This window comes from Eretmochelys imbricata, chromosome 18, assembly GCF_965152235.1.
Source record: "Eretmochelys imbricata isolate rEreImb1 chromosome 18, rEreImb1.hap1, whole genome shotgun sequence".
NCBI lineage: Eukaryota > Metazoa > Chordata > Testudines > Cheloniidae > Eretmochelys > Eretmochelys imbricata.
The window spans coordinates 17,546,066-17,565,140 of NC_135589.1; the positions used below are offsets into that span (position 1 = coordinate 17,546,066).

A 19,075-nucleotide genomic window follows, 5' to 3' on the forward strand; every position below is an offset into this window, starting at 1 on the left:
ACGTAATTCTGTACAAAAAACTGCACACACAAAGTTAAAATGCAGTTGCTGTTATCTACGGGGCTGCATTTGAGCACCATATGTTGACTTCAGTGATTATTGCAGTTGAAGCATTAGTAGAAGCTCATCTAGTCTGTGTATTGAATATTTCTACATAGCATATGACTACACTTCTAGTATCCTAGTACCAAATAGACTTAGGGGTATGTCTACACTACGGAATAAGGTCGAATTTATAGAAGGCGGTTTTTTAGAAATCGGTTTTATATATTCGAGTGTGTGTGTCCCCACAGAAAATGCTCTAAGTGCATTAAGTGCATTAACTTGGCGGAGTGCTTCCACAGTACCGAGGTTAGAGTCGACTTCCGGAGCACTGCACTGTGGGTAGCTATCCCACAGTTCCCGCAGTCTCCGCTGCCCACTGGAATTCTGGGTTGAGATCCCAATGCCTGAAAGGGCTCAAACATTGTCGCGGGTGGTTGTGAGTACATATCGTCAGGCCCCCCTTCCCTCCCTCCCTCCATGAAAGCAAGGGCAGACAATCGTTTCACGCCTTTTTTCCTGAGTTACCTGTGCAGACGCCATACCACGGCAAGCATGGAGCCCGCTCAGGTAACCGTCACCCTATGTCTCCTGGGTGCTGGCAGACGCGGTACGGCATTGCTACACAGTAGCAGCAACCCATTGCCTTCTGGCAGCAGACGGTGCAGTACGACTGGTAGCCGTTCTCGTCGTGTCCGAGGTGCTCCTGGCCACGTCGGCTGGGAGCGCCTGGGCAGACATGGGCGCAGGGACTAAATTTGGAGTGACTTGACCAGGTCATTTTCTTTAGTCCTGCAGTCAGTCCTATTGAACCGTCTTATGGTGAGCAGGCAGGCGATACGGATTGCTAGCAGTCGTACTGTACCATCTTCTGCCGAGCAGCCATGAGATGTGGATGGCATGCAGTCCTTCTGCACCGTCTGCTGCCAGCCAAAGATGTAAAAGATAGATGGAGTGGATCAAAACAAGAAATAGACCAGATTTGTTTTGTATTCATTTGCTTCCCTCCTTCCCCTGTCTAGGGGACTCATTCCTCTAGGTCACACTGCAGTCACTCACAGAGAAGGTGCAGCGAGGTAAATCTAGCCATGTATCAATCAGAGGCCAGGCTAACCTCCTTGTTCCAATAAGAACAATAACTTAGGTGCACCATTTCTTATTGGAACCCTCCGTGAAGTCCTGCCTGAAATACTCCTTGATGTAAAGCCACCCCCTTTGTTGATTTTAGCTCCCTGAAGCCAACCCTGTAAGCCGTGTCGTCAGTCGCCCCTCCCTCCGTCAGGGCAACGGCAGACAATCGTTCCGCACCTTTTTTCTGTGCGGACGCCATACCAAGGCAAGCATGGAGGCCGCTCAGCTCACTTTGGCGATTAGGAGCACATTAAACACCACACGCATTATCCAGCAGTATATGCAGCACCAGAACCTGGCAAAGCGATACCGGGCGAGGAGGCGACGTCAGCGCGGTCACGTGAGTGATCAGGACATGGACACAGATTTCTCTGAAAGCATGGGCCCTGCCAATGCATGAAACATGGTGCTAATGGGGCAGGTTCATGCTGTGGAACGCCGATTCTGGGCTCGGGAAACAAGCACAGACTGGTGGGACCGCATAGTGTTGCAGGTCTGGGACGATTCCCAGTGGCTGCTAAACTTTCGCATGCGTAAGGGCACTTTCATGGAACTTTGTGATTTGCTTTCCCCTGCCCTGAGGCGCATGAATACCAAGATGAAAGCAGCCCTCACAGTTGAGAAGCAAGTGGCGATAGCCCTGTGGAAGCTTGCAATGCCAGACAGCTACCGGTCACTTGGGAATCAATTTGGAGTGGGCAAATCTACTGTTGGGGCTGCTGTGATGCAAGTAGACCACGCAATCAAAGATCTGCTGATATCAAGGGTAGTGACCCTGGGAAATGTGCAGGTCATAGTGGATGGCTTTGCTGCAATGGGATTCCCTAACTGTGGTGGGGCCATAGACGGAACCCATATCCCTATCTTGGCACCGGAGCACCAAGCCGCCGAGTACATAAACCGCAAGGGATACTTTTCGATAGTGCTGCAAGCTCTGGTGGATCACAAGGGACGTTTCACCAACATCAACGTGGGATGGCCGGGAAAGGTACATGACGCTCGCATCTTCAGGAACTCTGGTCTGTTTCAAAAGCTGCAGGAAGGGACTTTATTCCCAGACCAGAAAATAACTGTTGGGGATGTTGAAATGCCTATATGTATCCTTGGGGACCCAGCCTACCCCTTAATGCCACGGCTCATGAAGCCGTACACAGGCAGCCTGGACAGTAGTCAGGAGCTGTTCAACTATAGGCTGAGCAAGTGCAGAATGGTGGTAGAATGTGCATTTGGACGTTTAAAGGCGCGCTGGCGCAGTTTACTGACTCGCTTAGACCTCAGCGAAACCAATATTCCCACTGTTATTACTGCTTGCTGTGTGCTCCACAATATCTGTGAGAGTAAGGGGGAGACGTTTATGGCGGGGTGGGAGGTTGAGGCAAATCGCCTGGCTGCTGGTTACGCGCAGCCAGACACCAGGGCGGTTAGAAGAGCACAGGACGGTGCGGTACGCATCAGAGAAGCTTTGAAAACCAGTTTCATGACTGGCCAGGCTACGGTGTGAAAGTTCTGTTGGTTTCTCCTTGATGAAACCCCCCGCCCCTTGGTTCACTCTACTTCCCTGTAAGCTAACCACCCTTCCCTCCTCCCTTTGATCACCGCTTGCAGAGGCAATAAAGTCATTGTTGCCTCACATTCATGCATTCTTTATTCATTCATCACACAAATAGGGGGATGACTACCAAGGTAGCCCAGGAGGGGTGGTGGAGGAGGGAAGGAAAATGCCACACAGCACTTTAAAAGGTTTACAACTTTAAAATTTATTGAATGACAGCCTTCTTTTTTTGGGCAATCCTCTGTGGTGGAGTGGCTGGTTGGCTGGAGGCCCCCCCACCGCGTTCTTGGGCATCTGGGTGTGGAGGCTATGGAACTTGGGGAGGAGGGCGGTTGGTTACGGAGGGGCTGTAGTGGCAGTCTGTGCTCCAGCTGCCTTTGCTGCAGCTCAACCATACACTGGAGCATACTGGTTTGGTCCTCCAGCAGCCTCAGCATTGAATCCTGCCTCCTCTCATCACGATGTCGCTACATTTGAGCTTCAGCCCTGTCTTCAGCCTGCCACTTACTCTCTTCAGCCCGCCACTTACTCTCTTCAGCCCGCCACCTCTCCTCCCGGTCATTTTGTGCTTTCCTGCACTCTGACATTATTTGCCTCCACGCATTCGTCTGTGCTCTGTCAGTGTGGGAGGACAGCATGAGCTCGGAGAACATTTCATCGCGAGTGCGTTTTTTTTTCTTTCTAAGCTTCACTAGCCTCTGGGAAGGAGAAGATCCTGTGATCATTGAAACACATGCAGCTGGTGGAGAAAATAAAAGGGACAGCGGTTTAAAAAGACACATTTTATAAAACAGTGGCTACACTCTTTCAGGGTAAACCTTGCTGTTAACATTACATACATAGCACATGTGCTTTCGTTACAAGGTCACATTTTGCCTCCCCCCACCGCGTGGCTACCCCCTCAACCTTCCCCCCTCCCTGTGGCTAACAGTGGGGAACATTTCTGTTTAGCCACAGGCAAACAGCCCAGCAGGAATGGGCTCCTCTGAGTGTCCCCTGAAGAAAAGCACTCTATTTCAACCAGGTGACCATGAATTATATCTCACTCTCCTGAGGATAACACAGAGAGATAAAGAACGGATGTTGTTTGAACGCCAGCAAACATACACTGCAATGCTTTGTTCTACAATAAGAAAAGGAGTACTTGTGGCACCTCAGAGACTAACCAATTTATTTGAGCATGAGCTTTCGTGAGCTACAGCTCACTACAATGATTCCCGAGTACGTGTTAATGGCCTAGAGTGGTGAAGTGTCCTACCATGAAGGACGCAATAAGGCTGCCCTCCCCAGAAACCTTTTGCAAAGGCTTTGGGAGTACATCCAGGAGAACCGCGAATGCCAGGGCAAAGTAATCCTTTCACATGCTTGCTTTTAAACCATGTATAGTATTTTAAAAGATACACTCACCGGAGGTCCCTTCGCCGCCTGCTGGGTCCAGGAGGAAGCCTTGGGTGGGTTCGGGGGGTACTGGCTCCAGGTCCAGGGTGAGAAACAGTTCCTGGCTGTCGGCAAAACCGGTTTGTCCGCTTGCTTGCTGTGAGCTATCTTCTTCGTCCCCAAAACCTGCTTCAATATTGCCTCCATCTCCATTGAAGGAGTCAAACAACACGGCTGGGGTAGTGGTGGCTGAACCCCCTAAAATGGCATGCAGCTCATCATAGAAGCGAAGCTCTGACCCGGAGCGGCCGTTCGCCTCTCTGGTTTTCTGGTAGGCTTGCCTCAGCTCCTTCAGTTTCACGCGGCACTGCTTCGGGTCCCTGTTATGGCCTCTGTCCTTCATGCCCTGGGAGATTTTGACAAAGGTTTTGGCATTTCAAAAACTGGAACGGAGTTCTGATAGCACGGATTCCTCTCCCCAAACAGCGATCAGATCCCGTATCTCCCGTTCGGTCCATGCTGGAGCTCTTTTGCGATTCTGGGACTCCATCATGGTCACCTCTGCTGATGAGCTCTGCATGGTCACCTGCAGCTTGCCACGCTGGCCAAACAGGAAATGAGATTCAAAAGTTTGCGGTTCTTTTCCTGTCTACCTGGCCAGTGCATCTGAGTTGAGAGTGCTGTCCAGAGCGGTCACAATGGAGCACTCTGGGATAGCTCCCGGAGGCCAATACCATCGAATTGTGTCCACAGTACCCCAAATTCGAGCCGGCAAGGCCGATTTAAGCACTAATCCATTTGTCGGGGTGGAGTAAGGAAATCGATTTTAAGAGCCCTTTAAGTCGAAATAAAGGGCTTCATCGTGTGGACGGGTGGAGGTTTACATCGATTTAATGCTGCTAAATTCGACCTAAAGTCCTAGTGTAGACCAGGGCTTACTTGACTTGTTCCAGGTTCACCTCCATTCCTTACACAAGAAACACCACAAACTCAATAATGCCACTGTGACAGTGAAGTTTCCCCTACACAGTTCTGCCAGTGCACGTCAATCCTGACCCGCAACATTCCTGTTATTTCAGTCCTCGTTTCCTCCTGAGCAAAGGCTAGTAGATGTGCTGTTTTGTAATGGGACAAAAGTCCACTAGAGATAGTAGGTGAAGATCAGCTCACTTGACTGTGAAATAATGAAGTCTTGAGCATAAAAATGAAAAACTAAAATCAACAATATAAGCTTCAAATTCTTCCTGACAGAGTGAAAAGTGAAAGCATATATTGTTAAAAATCTAAACTCCCATATCAGAATTAAAAATACATAATTCTTAAGAGTCAACTTTTAGTGTTTTTTTCCTAAACTACTGTAACGATTATGCAAAAAAAGAAAAGGAGTACTTGTGGCACCTTAGAGACTAACCAATTTATTTGAACATAAGCTTTCGTGAGCTACAGCTCACTTCATCGGATGCATAAAGATTATGAATGACTAGTAGACAAGGTTTTTCCAACCACACAACATGTAATCCTAAACCAATACTTAAGCAATAACCACCAACAATAAGAATCTGGAGAACTTAGGAGTGTTCAGCTGTTGGATCAACCAGGTGATTACAGCTTTTTAGGCAGTGCAGCAAATTTCCTGAAGTTACAGCACAACATTAAGACACTACACCAAACATGAGACTCTCAGCAAATTTTTGAAGAAGGCTTCACTAACAAGACAAGCAAAACAGCACATATATTCCAGTTGTAATATTGCCCAGCAAAACAATGTCTGTGTTCTGTCTTTGTTATATAGTTCAATAGTTTCATGGCCTTCACTAAACATTTTGCAACAGAACATGTGTGCCTAGTTAAATATTTAAAATACTAAGAAGGAAAGCTACCAGGGCTTCTTTCATACTGTATTTTAGGACATCTGCATTTTAAATGATAAAGTATTTTAGCACAAATTAAGTGTTCTCCAAACAATCAACATACAAAAACAGCTGCAGATACACATTCAGAACTTCAAAGCCAAAGACCAAAACCTATTCTTTCATATCTTTTTAATTTTCTCAGGCCATGCTCCAGGGAGACACGGCAGTAACTGGTATTTTTTGTGATTAGACAGCTGTAAAGACTGCCTTGAATCAGTTTCCAAGGGACTTCAGTCCATATAACCACAAACACATTCATCCTAATTCAGCACACTTGTTTCCGAATTTTCTTAAAACACTATACCTTCATTAAAGATCCTACAGAAAAGGTAAAGCATCCAATTTTAGAACTAATAAGCTTTGCAAAATGATTGATATATATGGTATAGATACACAACACCCACTCCTAAAATATATTCTTAACAGGTATGCACATTTAAAAGGTACCCTATGTCTTAAACTGAGACATGTAGTGTGGTCCTTGATAACCATTTTCAATAAAATTCACCATGCCTGAATACATTTTCAGGTCCTGGGCAATGTACAAGCCAAAATGATTTAACCCCTGTTGTATTAATTTAGATAGAATAAATGGACCAAAGGTGTTAACTTAATCAATGTCTCTTTCTCTGGCCCAGTCTGGTCAGGACATCCCTCTGGATGAGAATAAAAAAAGATCCAGGGACTGAGGAGATAGTAGGAGTGCCAGACATGACAGTGAAGCTTGCTCAGTAGCTTTGGTTTGTTCTCCTTGAGTGTTCTTCCTTTACCCATCCAGCCCCTCCAAAAAAAAAAAAAAAACACCTCTCTCTTTTAAGGATCCAAAAAGTGACTGATGGGTAGAACAGCCCATCCCCTCATTATTTTGTCCACCAATTAGGCCTAATATACGACACACCGATTTTGGTTCATTAATTTTTGGCTCCACATATCGGTTTTTAACAAGCATAACTTCAACAGTCCTTGGATTATATCACTGTGGCATCTTTAGTTTCAACTAATCAAGTTTCTCTGGTTCTCATCCACATCTGTTATTATAGATTGTGACATTTTATGAATTTAGACTCACTTCTTACAAACTGAACTCATGATTAGGGTAAACTTGTAGGCCTTATTATCAGTACAGCGCCAACCCTACAAACACTTAGGCACTTTAAACATGAAATCAGTAGGACTGCTCATAGTAGTAAAGTTAAGCATGTGTATATTTGCAGTATCAGGGCCTTGTGCATGTCCTGAATTACTAGTATTTTTCCTACAAGAGTTTTGTTTGGAACATAAAAAGAAAAGCTTCCTTTTCTCTCCATCACCAGCCACTGAAAGAATTCTTGCATAGTCAAAGGCTAAAGAAGCCAAATTAAGAGTAACTTCTGATAATTAACTGAATTATTATGTGGGAAAACACTATAAAGTGATGCAGACAAGTGGCTTATGTACCATCACCACTGAGAAATAGTGGATTGAAATTATGCAATAACATTTAAGGAGGGTACACGAAGATACATAGAATATCAAACGCAAAAAATTCCTATTTTACCATCAATCTGTCTTCTTTGTTTGTTAACATTAATCTTTCCAACAACTACAATATGACAAAGGCAGTCACTAGTCAATTTACAGAATTTGTAAAGGAATCCCAAATGAGGGGAAAAAACCAAAATTCATAATTTCTAGATTCAGCAATATTAGCATTTTCTCTCTAGTATAAGGGGAGGCAGGCAAGTGATGGAGAGTTGAGACACACACTTTTCGGCTGCGGACATTCTAGTCCCAAACCAAATTTTTTTAAATTATTATTTGTTGATAGTCTGTGGTCAAATCACATGAACAGATTATATAGAATTTAAGAAGGACTATGCCGGCACGTCACAGAGCCAGTGGACTTTTGATTGATAAAATATAAAACTGCATTTCCATAGCATTTTTCAGAGCATCAAAGTGCTTTACAAACATAAGCAAAGCCTCACATTGGATAGATACCCATTTAAAGATTAACTTGAGGCACAGACGGGTTATATAACTTATCAAGGTGTCTCAGAAAGTTAATGGCACAACTGGGAATATAACTTTGTAATCTTGGTTGCCAGTAGAGACAAAATGAGCTCCCAACCCATTTAGAAATAGGGGAGGGACTTGGCAAAAAATAAATGTGGCAGTGAAGATGAGATGCCATGAAAATTTCATCCAAAGACTGACCTAGGTAGTATCAAATGTGATGATGTTTCGGAGATGGTAACAGACCAAGTTGGAAGCCTGGGGAAATGTGTCTACATCTGCAGCAGTGAGTTTCAGAGCCTGGGTCAACGGACTCAAACTTGTGCTATGGTGTTAAAAAACAGCCACACAGATGTTCTTACTCTGGCTCTGAAACCCACCCCACTCCCCAGGTTTCAGAACCTGAGTGGGAGCATCTACATGGCTGTTTTTAGCATCGCAGTGTGAGCTCAAGTCTGTAGAACCCGGGACTGCAAGAACTGGTGTCACGGAGGATTATTTTGGCAGTGAACACATGCCCTAAACAGCATAAAGGATGGCATGTGAAGGATTAAGCCAAACACAGAGGCTCCTAACTGTACAGATAAGTACAATTTTTGAATCCTTAGTGAAAAGTGAAGAGAGGAGTTTTTGCTTATGGTATATTATGGTTTCCAGTGTTTAACTGGAAGTAGCTAAAGTCAGTTACACCAACCAATTAAACTGAATAACAACAAACAACAACGAAGTGAGTTATACCAATGAACAGATTAATCATTCCACTGTGTAAAGAAACAGAGGCCATAAGACAACCTGCCAAAGCATTTAGTTTACAGTCTGGATCCTTTCCTTGAGAATAGTTAAGGACTGGTAAAAGGTAAAGTTAAACTCAAAAATCTCACTTCTATAAGACCTGGGAAATAATTAACAAAGCCATTTTAGGCTTGTTTAGTGATGTTTTACCTCTGGTACAGACCAGAAGTCCCACTTTTCATATGGACCACAGAATTCATGAGGTAGCTACTGTTAAATCACGTAGTAAAGACTTACTCCTGGGGGAACTCTGCACCACTGTGTATGCACAGAAATTATGTCCCCTGCAGATTTATTTGCTTCCCTGTAGAAAAATGACTTTCTGATGGGGAAGCAAAGGAAAGCCACAAGAGCAGCCCTGTGACCCTCCCCAGCAGTATGTTTCGGGGGCCCAGGGCAGCCGGCAGAGAAGTAAATCACAGTGGCGCAGGGGACGAGAATGGGGAAGACCCGGCTGGTGGCTCCTACCCTGCACCGGGCTCAGCTGCTAGTCACAGCTGGGCTGAGGAGGATGGGAGCTCCTCTTCCCTTGCACAGTATCCGTGGCCGGGTCAGACCCATCCCCAGATTTCTCCCCTGGCTGAAGAAAGCTATGCAAACTCCCCCCACCACCCACCCGCTTCCTGCGCCCATCGCTCCTCAGCTGCAAAGAAAGGGATCCCTGTAGAGGGAGTGCTCCCCCATCCGCCCAACGCCCGTGCATCCAGACCCCCTCATACCCAGACCCTTCCGCCAAACCTCACCCCCGCCCTGCACTCAGAACACCCCCTCCATGAGCCCCAATCCCCCTGCACCTGGACCACCCTGATGAACCACCCGCATCCAGATTCCCACCCCACCGAGCCCTGAACACCAGCATCTGGGCCCCCACACCCATACCCCTCTGCTGAGCCCCAACCACCTTCACCTGGACCTCCCTGCAGAGTCCCATCACTGTTGCATCCAGAACCCCTCTACAAGCCCCTGTGCATCCAGATTCCCCCCCGCATCCAGATCCCCCACTGAGCTGTCCACACTCATATTGCCCCACACGGAACCCTCTCGACCCACACCTCGACCCCCACACACTAAGCCTCTCCACACTTGGATCCTGCCTGCCCACACCTGATGCACCTGGCACAGAGGGGCAGGCCCAGTCCTTACACTGTGTCATGGTTGGGTGCAGCCTCACCACTGAGTCAGTGTCTTGGGGAGGGGGGTGGGGGGGCACACAGTTATCTCCCACCTCTGTGTAGCCAGTGGCCTATGCTCCCCAGTACCATGCTGGAGCCTCCGCATTTATTTGACAATAAAATTTCCAGAATGCCCACATGAGTAAAAGACTGTTGCAGAGGGGCTTGGTTGTCACATCATCAGAAATGCCTCCAGGACCAGAAGAAAACTTCTATAAGCACTCCTTCTGGCTCAGAAATTGGAAAAAACAGATTTTTGCAGCAAATGTAATGCTGAAGAATCCAGCTTTCTAGGCATTTTTAATGCAGGTGACCATGAGTCCCTTGGTCCTTATTGTGAAGTAAAAGCAGCATGAAGCTAAGACAGGCAGGTAATGGAGATCAAGAGTTGTGGAAAAATACTTTTTCCTCGCAACTTTTTATTTTGAGTAAATATTTGCCAATCACTAAACATTACTTTATCCCAGAATTCATTCATATAATCTAAGAGGTATTTATTTCCTCAGCCTCAAAGAGTTGAGGCAGTAACTTGCAAAATCTTGCAGAGTAAGATACCAAACATACCCAAATGAGTGAAGAATTGGAGCAAGCACTTCCAGTGTAATTGCAGAAGGTTATGATCTTTGTTTTATACATTTAATAGAAGGGTTAGATTACATGACACCGCCAATGGAAATGTGAGTTCCGAATTTCAATTTAGCCTCAAACAAAGAGGGGCATGGTCTAGTGGCCTGAACATGGGACTAATACCAGTTCTAAAACAAGTTTACCTTGGAGAAGTCACAACCTTTCTGCTTCAGCTTCCACCCGCTTCCCCTAACCAGTAAAATGTGGATAAAGTTTACCTACCTCCCATATCTATTGGAACAATTAGCTAATGATTGTAAAGCACTATGTAAATGTTACCATAAACATTATAGTCATTTACACTGAAAAGTGACAACAGGGAAATATGCCTCTCCTGTTCCTGATTAATTCATGTAATGTGCTGACTCATTCCCAGCCCCAGAGAGTTTACAATCTGCCAAAATACAAAATTATATGAACAGTGGAAGAAAGAGATACAACATACAAGCAAGTGATTGCGGTGACATTCTGTGAGTTCCACATTTTTTTTTAAGAAGTTTGAATAAAATTTGTATTTACTAATAAAAACAAATATAACAATTTCTCCCTTTCCAGCAGGCCAATAAAATTGACATTTATCGATATCAGAGACACATGGTGGGTGAAGTAATATCTCTTATTGGACCAATTTCTGTTGGTGAGAGAGACAAGCTTTTGAGTTTACACAGAACTCTTCTTCAAGGTGATTTAACTGATGTGTTAGTACAATGTATTAGTATAAATTTCAAGCATTACTGAGCCTGTCTGAGGAGGAGACAGTAATAGATATTTTCATACTTATCCTTATTTATTCTATTATTATCAAGAAGAAAAACAAACATACAAGGACTTTAATGACACTATTTCTTAATAGTATATTAAGGATGAACAAGAATTCCAAGTATGTATAGAGGAATGAAGGCAGCACTGATAAAGTCTTCATACATTTTGAAATTATAATGTTTTAAATTAGGATAGTAAACTATTCCCTTGCTTATGTACCTTCTGACAGCTTCCACTTCACTCAATTTCTCCCCCCTGCCCTCCAAAATTGTTCTGTCCCTTTCACCGGCATATTTTTTCAAACCTTAAGGAGTGGCATGAAAGAAACTCCTTCCTGCTCCTCCTACAAAAGGCAACTTCTAAATACCTCTGTTCCCACATGTATTTAAGCAATGAAAGTAATACACAACGTCACGCGTTTGCAGTATTACAACATTGTGCATTGTATGGATTTGTACCTTTCAGGACCTGATCCTGCATGCTGCAGCATAACCTCGACTCCTGTGGCATTCATTGAGAATAGAAACAGCTCAGAAGCTTAAGGGATCAGATCCTCAACTCTGATGAAGAAATCCATATTTGATACAATTTACCCACTGTACAGCACCATGTACATCTTTCTAAGGCATTATATAATTAAAATAGGTTTTCGGTAACGGTTTTATCAGGATTGAATACGTGTGCCATTTAATCAAAGGATAAGATTCTTTTATTAAGTGAATAGAGATAAGAAGGTATTACTACCATTTTCTATTCTACTTATAATGTACTAATGTGCTTTAGAAATGTATTGAACTATGGAGAGAGAGCCTGCTAAGTTGATATATAGAGAGAAGGACTCAATTACAAATACTGCATAGCAAACCTAAGATAATTTTTATTTGACATTTTACAAGTTCCTTTGAACTGGTGGTGAAAGAATCACAAAACCAGACAAAGAGTGACTTAAAGAAGTATTAATAAAATATCTTTTAAGTAGTAAACCTCATTCAAAACATGAATGGCTACCCCGACTGCAAAGATAGATTGTAGTTTCAGAGCAATTTCTATCCATCAGAGAGCAAGCTAAACAAAAGAAAATGGAAATAAATTAAGAAATGTGTGCCCAATAGAAAAAAAAAAAAAAAGCAGGTTTCCTAACTACCAAAAAAAAAAATTACTTGGAAATATTCACACCTAGAAAGGAGAGAGCAGAATTTAGGCCAACAGGCCTTTTACTCATGTAAACTAATATTAGGTGTTTAAAATCCTATGAACACAATCAAATTTCTGCACTTAAATGCTGCTAATTATAGGATATATTTCTACATAAATACTTTGTTTTCTTATATTGTACTGTGTAGTCCATAGGCAATAACAGGAAACTTCAAGCATTAAAAGGTTTCCACTGATCCTGCAAGAACAGCCTCCAAAAATTTTTAAGTACATTATCCTAAAGAAACTCCACAGAAGCGACACTTATTAGAAAACATTTAATCAGCTTACAGTCTGTTTTGAGATCCTCTTCTCTTCGATTTGGGAGTCCCTCTCCCCCAGCCCCTTTCCCCCCATCCTTATAGTCTCACCTACAAATGCTCCACATTGCAGCAACAATACTGCTAGCAACACAGTTTGGATGGGAGAGACAAACCTCTCTGGTAAGCAGCTCCTTTAGAATTTTGCCATGCCCCTCAGGCATCTGGAGGATCAGAGTTCAGTAGTGCAAGGTACTCCCTCCCTCCCTCAAAGCATACTGCCTCCACAGTACAGTCTTTACCTGCCATTGTTGGTCTGAGAAATGCCAAACCAGAAGTTAAATCAAGGATCCCCGTGTGACATAAGGGCATTACTAGTAGGTTAACAATCTGGCTCGAGGAAGGCAATAGAGATTTCTTGGTGCACTAATTATGATCTATGAATAAAAGGTACTTTTTTGCCACCCCTCATTACTATACAGATGAAACGCACCCAACCAGGTTCTTACTACCATGTATACTAACTCTAGGTGGAGCTGTTCAAAAGATCTGGTATCAAGTCCAGCTCTGATCCTACAATTTAAGGAAGACTGAACATTCCTTTTGGATTATATTACTATCAAGCTATTAAATTGATGTACCTCAATGTCACCATTTGTTCCATACTTCATTTTTGTAAGATGTGTAGAACTGGAAGTTGGATCCTTTGTACGATGGTTGACTTAAAACTGACAATAGTGTAACAAATTGTATCAATCTACTCTGTAAAACACTACCGAGTTCTATTAAATAAAGCCACATGTATCCTTGTAAAATTGTGTACATAAAGAACTAGAAATATTACTTGAACACCCATATACTTATTTTCTGAGTTATGGGCAAGCTCTTTCAGTATATGATAAATGCTACAGCTATGCATTGCATCCACAATTCCTATGCTTTGTAAGAAAAAAAATGTGAAAAAAGTTATTACTATGTTCAAAATTCTCTCTTGAAGCCAGCAGATGATAGACCAATGACTGTTTTTTTCCTTGGTAATATACTTCTAATCTCAGAAGCTATTTAAGGGTTACCTCACTATGTAAATACAGACTAGAAGAACAAACACAAAACTTGGGTAAATTTCACTTTTGCCCTACTTCTACAAAAGCAGGAAACTTCCTGCTCATTCAGAAATATGGGGGGGGGAGGGGGGGGGAAAAGAGAACCAGCCTTTAATCTCCATGTTCATGGTTCAAATCCATCCAAGGTCAGTAATAACCATTACCATGGATGGATATTCAGTGCTCTAAATGAAATAAGCTGAGCCCTGATTAGGGGGCAGGGCTTCTCTGACTAGGGGTCCTATAAAGGTAGCCAGCCAGTCGTGCAGCGGCACAGGGGAGTTTGTATTGTTTTTGCTGTGGGTGGTGGTGGTGGTGGTGGTGGTGGTGTTGTGGTTTGTGTTTCCCAAATTAACAGGATTTGGGTGGAAAGGCTATGACAGATACAGAGGTAGCAGTTGGAGTGACTCATGTCGTGGAAGACACAATGAAGATGACTCGATGTGGAAGCTGCAGTATGTATATGAGCCTGGAGGTGGTACCTGGTAAGAGTTTTGTCTGCATGAAATGCTGTCTCATAGAGCTGATGGAGGAAGAAATCTGAGGTTTGGAGATGCAGGTGGAAAGTCTGGCTGAGTTTAGGAAGGGGTTTGAGCAGATTATGGAGCAAAGCCATGAGGTATCTGAAGGGAAAAGCTCAGACTTGCAGATGGAAGCAGGACTGAGGAATTCTGAGGGGAGACTGGGTGAGGAAAGTGGTCAGTGGAAGCATGTGACTAAAAGAACCAGGCAGAGGAAAAGATGGGCTAGTGAAGGAGAAACAGACCTCAAGAACAGGTTTGCAGAGTTAGAAAATGAAGAAGGGGCTCAGCAGGCAGTCACTGAAGGTGGAAGGGCAAGGAAGAAGAGAAGAGTGGCTAGTCCTACAGGAAAAGGGGAAGAGTCAATGGAGACTACACCAAATATGAGCCCCAGGAGGATACAGGATGGGTTGAAGAGGATTACAAGGGAGAAAAGGAATGGAGAATAGCACCGTCACCAGGAAAAGGCAGGTCTATGTGATCGGGGACTCTTTACTGAGAAGAATAGACAGGCCTGTATCCAGAGCTGATCCAGAGAATAGAAGGGTATGCTGTCTTCCAGGTGCTAAGATACGGGATATAGCCTGAGGTTGAAAAGGATCCTAAAGGGAGCGGGAAAGAATCCCCTAATTATCCTTCATGTGGGAACAAATGACACGGCTAAATTCTCGCTGGAAAGTATTACGGGAGACTATGCTAGGCTGGGGAAGACGCTTAAGGAAATCGAGGTTCAGGTAATCTTTAGTGGGATTCTACCTGTTCCTAGAGAAGGGCAACAAAGGTGTGACAAGATTATGATGATCAATAGATGGCTTAGGCAGTGGTGCTATAAGGAGGGCTTTGGGATGTATGGCGACTGGGAGGCATTCATGGACAGAGGACATTTCTCTCAGGATGGACTTCATCTGAGTAGGGAAGGAAATAGACTTCTAGGATGGAGGCTGGCACAACTGATTAAGAGAGCTTTAAACTAGGAATTTGGGGGAGATGGTTGGGAGATGTCCAGGTAATCTCCATGCCGGATTTTAGCATTGAGAGGGAAGAAAACGAAGTAAGAAAGGATACAGCCGTGGGTAGGAGAATGTATATAAGGAGGAAGGGCAGTGTGGATACCAGTCTAATAGGTTATACTGGCTGGAGAATGACCATGCTTAATAGGATACAGAATGTGAGCAAGGGTAAACAGCAAAAATTAAGATGTTTGTACACCAATGCAAGGAGCCTAGGTAACAAAATGAAGGAACTAGAGCTACTGGTGCAAGAAGTGAAACCAGATATTATAGGGATAACAGAAACATGATGGAATAGTCGTCATGACTGGATTATGGGTATTGAAGGGTATGTGCTGTTTAGGAAAGACCAAAATAAAAGGCAAAGGTGGTGGAGTAGCATTGTATATCAACAATGAGGTAGAATGTAAAGAAATAAGAAGAGATGGAATGGATAAGACAGAGCTCGTCTTGGCAAAAATTACATTGGGGAAGAAAACTATTAGAGCCTCCCCTGGGATAGTGCTTCAAGTGTGCTATAGACCGCCGGGATCTAATTTGGATATGGATAGAGCCCTTTTTAAATGTTTTTAATAAAGTAAATACTAGTGGAAACTGTGTGATCATGGGAGACTTTAACTTCCCAGATATAGACTGGAGGACGAGTGCTAGCAATAATAATAGGGCTCTGATTTTCTTAGATGCGATAGCTGATGGATTCCTTCATCAAGTAGTTACTGAACCGACTAGAGGGGATGCCATTTTAGATTTGGTTTTGGTGAGTAGTGAGGACCTCATAGAAGAAATGGTTGTAGGGGATAATCTTGGTTCAAGTGATCATGAGCTAATTCAGTTCAAACTGAATGGAAGGATTAACAAAAATAAATTTGCAACTAGGGTTTTTGATTTCAAAAGGGCTGACTTTCAAAGATTAAGGAAATTAGTTAGGGAAGTGGATTGGACTGAAGAACTTATGGATCTAAAGGTAGAGGAGGCCTGGGATTACTTTAAATCAAAGCTGCAGAAGCTATCAGAAGCCTGCATCCCAAGAAAGGGGAAAAAATTCATAGGCAGGAGTTGTAGACCAAGCATCTCAGAGAGGTGATTAAGAAAAAGCAGAAAGCATACAGGGAGTAGAAGATGGGAGGGATCAACAAGGAAAGCTACCTTATTCATGTCAGAACATGTAGGGATAAAGTGAGACAGGCTAAAAGTCAAGTAGAGTTGGACCTTGCAAAGGAAATTAAAACCAATAGTAAAAGGTTCTATAGCCATATAAATAAACAAAGAAAGAAGAAGTGGAACCGCGAAACACTAAGAATGGAGTGGAGGTCAAGGATAATCTAGGCATGGCCCAATAACAAATACTTTGCCTCAGTCTTTAATAAAGCTAAAGAGGATCTTAGGGATAATGGTAGCATGACAAATGGGAATGAAGATATGGAGGTAGATATTACCATTTCTGAGGTAGAAGCGAAACTCAAACAACTTAATGGGACTAAATCGGGGGGCCCAGATAATCTTCATCCAAGAATATTAAAAGAATTGGCACCCGAAATTGCAAGCCTATTACCAAGAATTTTTAATGAATCTGTAAACTCAGGGGTTGTATTGTATGATTGGAGAATTGCTAACATAGTTCCTATTTTTAAGAAAGGGAAAAAAAGTGATCCGGTTAACTACAAGCCTGTTAGTTTGACATCTGTAGTATGCAAGGTCTTGGAAAAAATTTTGAAGGAGAAAGTAGTTAAGGACAATGAGGTCAATGGTAAATGGGACAAAATACAACATGGTTTTACAAAAGGTAGATTGTGCCAAACCAACCTGACCTCCTCCTTTGAGGAAGTAACAGATTTTTTTTTAGACAAAGGAAATGCAGTGGATCTAATTTACCTAGATTTCAGTAAGGCGTTTGATACCGTGCCACATGAAGAATTATTAGTTAAATTGGAAAAGATGGGGATCAATATGAAAACTGAAAGGTGGATAAGGAACTGGTTAAAGGGGAGACTACAACGGGTCCTACTGAAAGGTGAACTGCCAGGCTGGAGGGAGGTTACCAGTGGAGTTCCTCAAGGATCAGTTCTGGGACGAATCTTATTTACTCTTTTTATTACTGACCTTGGCACAAAAAGTGGGAGTGTGCTAATAAAGTTTGCGGATGATACAAAGCTGGGAGGTATTGCCAATTTAGAGAAGGACAGGGATACCATACAGGAGGATCTGGATGACCTTGTAAACTGGAGTAATAATAGGATAAAATTTAATAGTGAAAACTGTAAGGTTATGCATTTAGGGATTAATAACAAGAATTTTAGTTATAAGCTGGGGATGCATCAATTAGAAGTAACGGAAGAGAAGAAGGAACTTGGAATATTGGTTGATCATAGGATGACTATGAGCCGCCAATGTGATATGGCGGTGAAAAAAAGCTAATGCAGTCTTGGGATGCATCAGGAGTGGTATTTCCAGTAGGGATAAGGTTTTAGTACCGTTATGTAAGGCACTGGTGAGACCTCACCTGGAACACTGTGTGCAGTTCTGGTCTCCCATGTTTAAGAAGAATGGATTCAAACTGGAACAGGTACAGAGAAGAGCTACTAGGATGATCCAAGGAATGGAAAACTTGTCTTATGAAAGGAGACTCAAGGAGCTTGGCTTATTTAGCCTAACTGAAAGAAGGTTGAGGGGAGATATGATTGCTCTCTATAAATATATTAGAGGGATAAATACCGGAGAGGGAGAGGAATTATTTAAGCTCAGTACCAATGTGGACACAAGAACAAATGGATATAAACTGGTCATTGGGAAGTTTAGACTTGAAATTAGATGAAGGTTTCTAACCATCAGAGGAGTGAAGTTTTGGAATAGCCTTCCAAGGGAAGCAGTGGGGGCAAAAGATCTATCTGACTTTAAGATTAAACTAGATAAGTTTATGGAGGAGATGGTATGATGGGATAACATGATTTTGGTAATGAATTGATCTTTAAATATTCATGGCAAATAGGCCTAATGGCCTGTGATGGGATGTTAGATGGGGTGGGATCTGAGTTACCCAGGAAAGAATTTTCTGTAGTATCTGGCTAGTGAATCTTGCCCATATGCTCAGGGTTTAGCTGATCACCATATTTGGGGTCAGGGAGGAATTTTCCTCCAGGGCAGATTGGAAGAGGCCCTGGCCGTTTTTTGCCTTCCTCTGTAGCATGGGACATGGGTCACTTGCTGGAGGATTCTCTGCTCCTTGAAGTCTTTAAACCATGATTTGAGGACTTCAATAGCTCAGACATAGGTGAGAGGTTTCTCGCAGGAGTGGGTGGGTGAGATTCTGTGGCCTGCGTTGTGCAGGAGGTCGAACTAGATGATCATAATGGTTCCTTCTGACCTTAGTGTCTATGAATCTAAGAGATTCTCGAAGTTTTTCCCAAGTGAAGCCCTATTAGTCGAGATTGTCTCATTGACCACCTCTCTCCAATTCACGATCACACAGACCACTTCCACTACAATTCACTATCACGTGACATCCACATATCAACTATAACAATTGTTTACATGGAAGAGTAACATTTGAAAAGTACAACTTTTTAGCTGTCTTAAATACAAGGTAGCAGGTAAAAACAAGGAATAGGCAGCACCACGTCACCAGCC

At 43.2% G+C, this 19,075-nt stretch overlaps 1 protein-coding gene across 1 annotated transcript in view; it reads right to left on the minus strand.

Moving 5' to 3' along the window:
- The window catches only part of NADK (NAD kinase), a 47,622-nt gene that overhangs the window by 19,034 nt on the left and 9,513 nt on the right, over positions 1-19,075 (minus strand). The window lies entirely within an intron of this gene.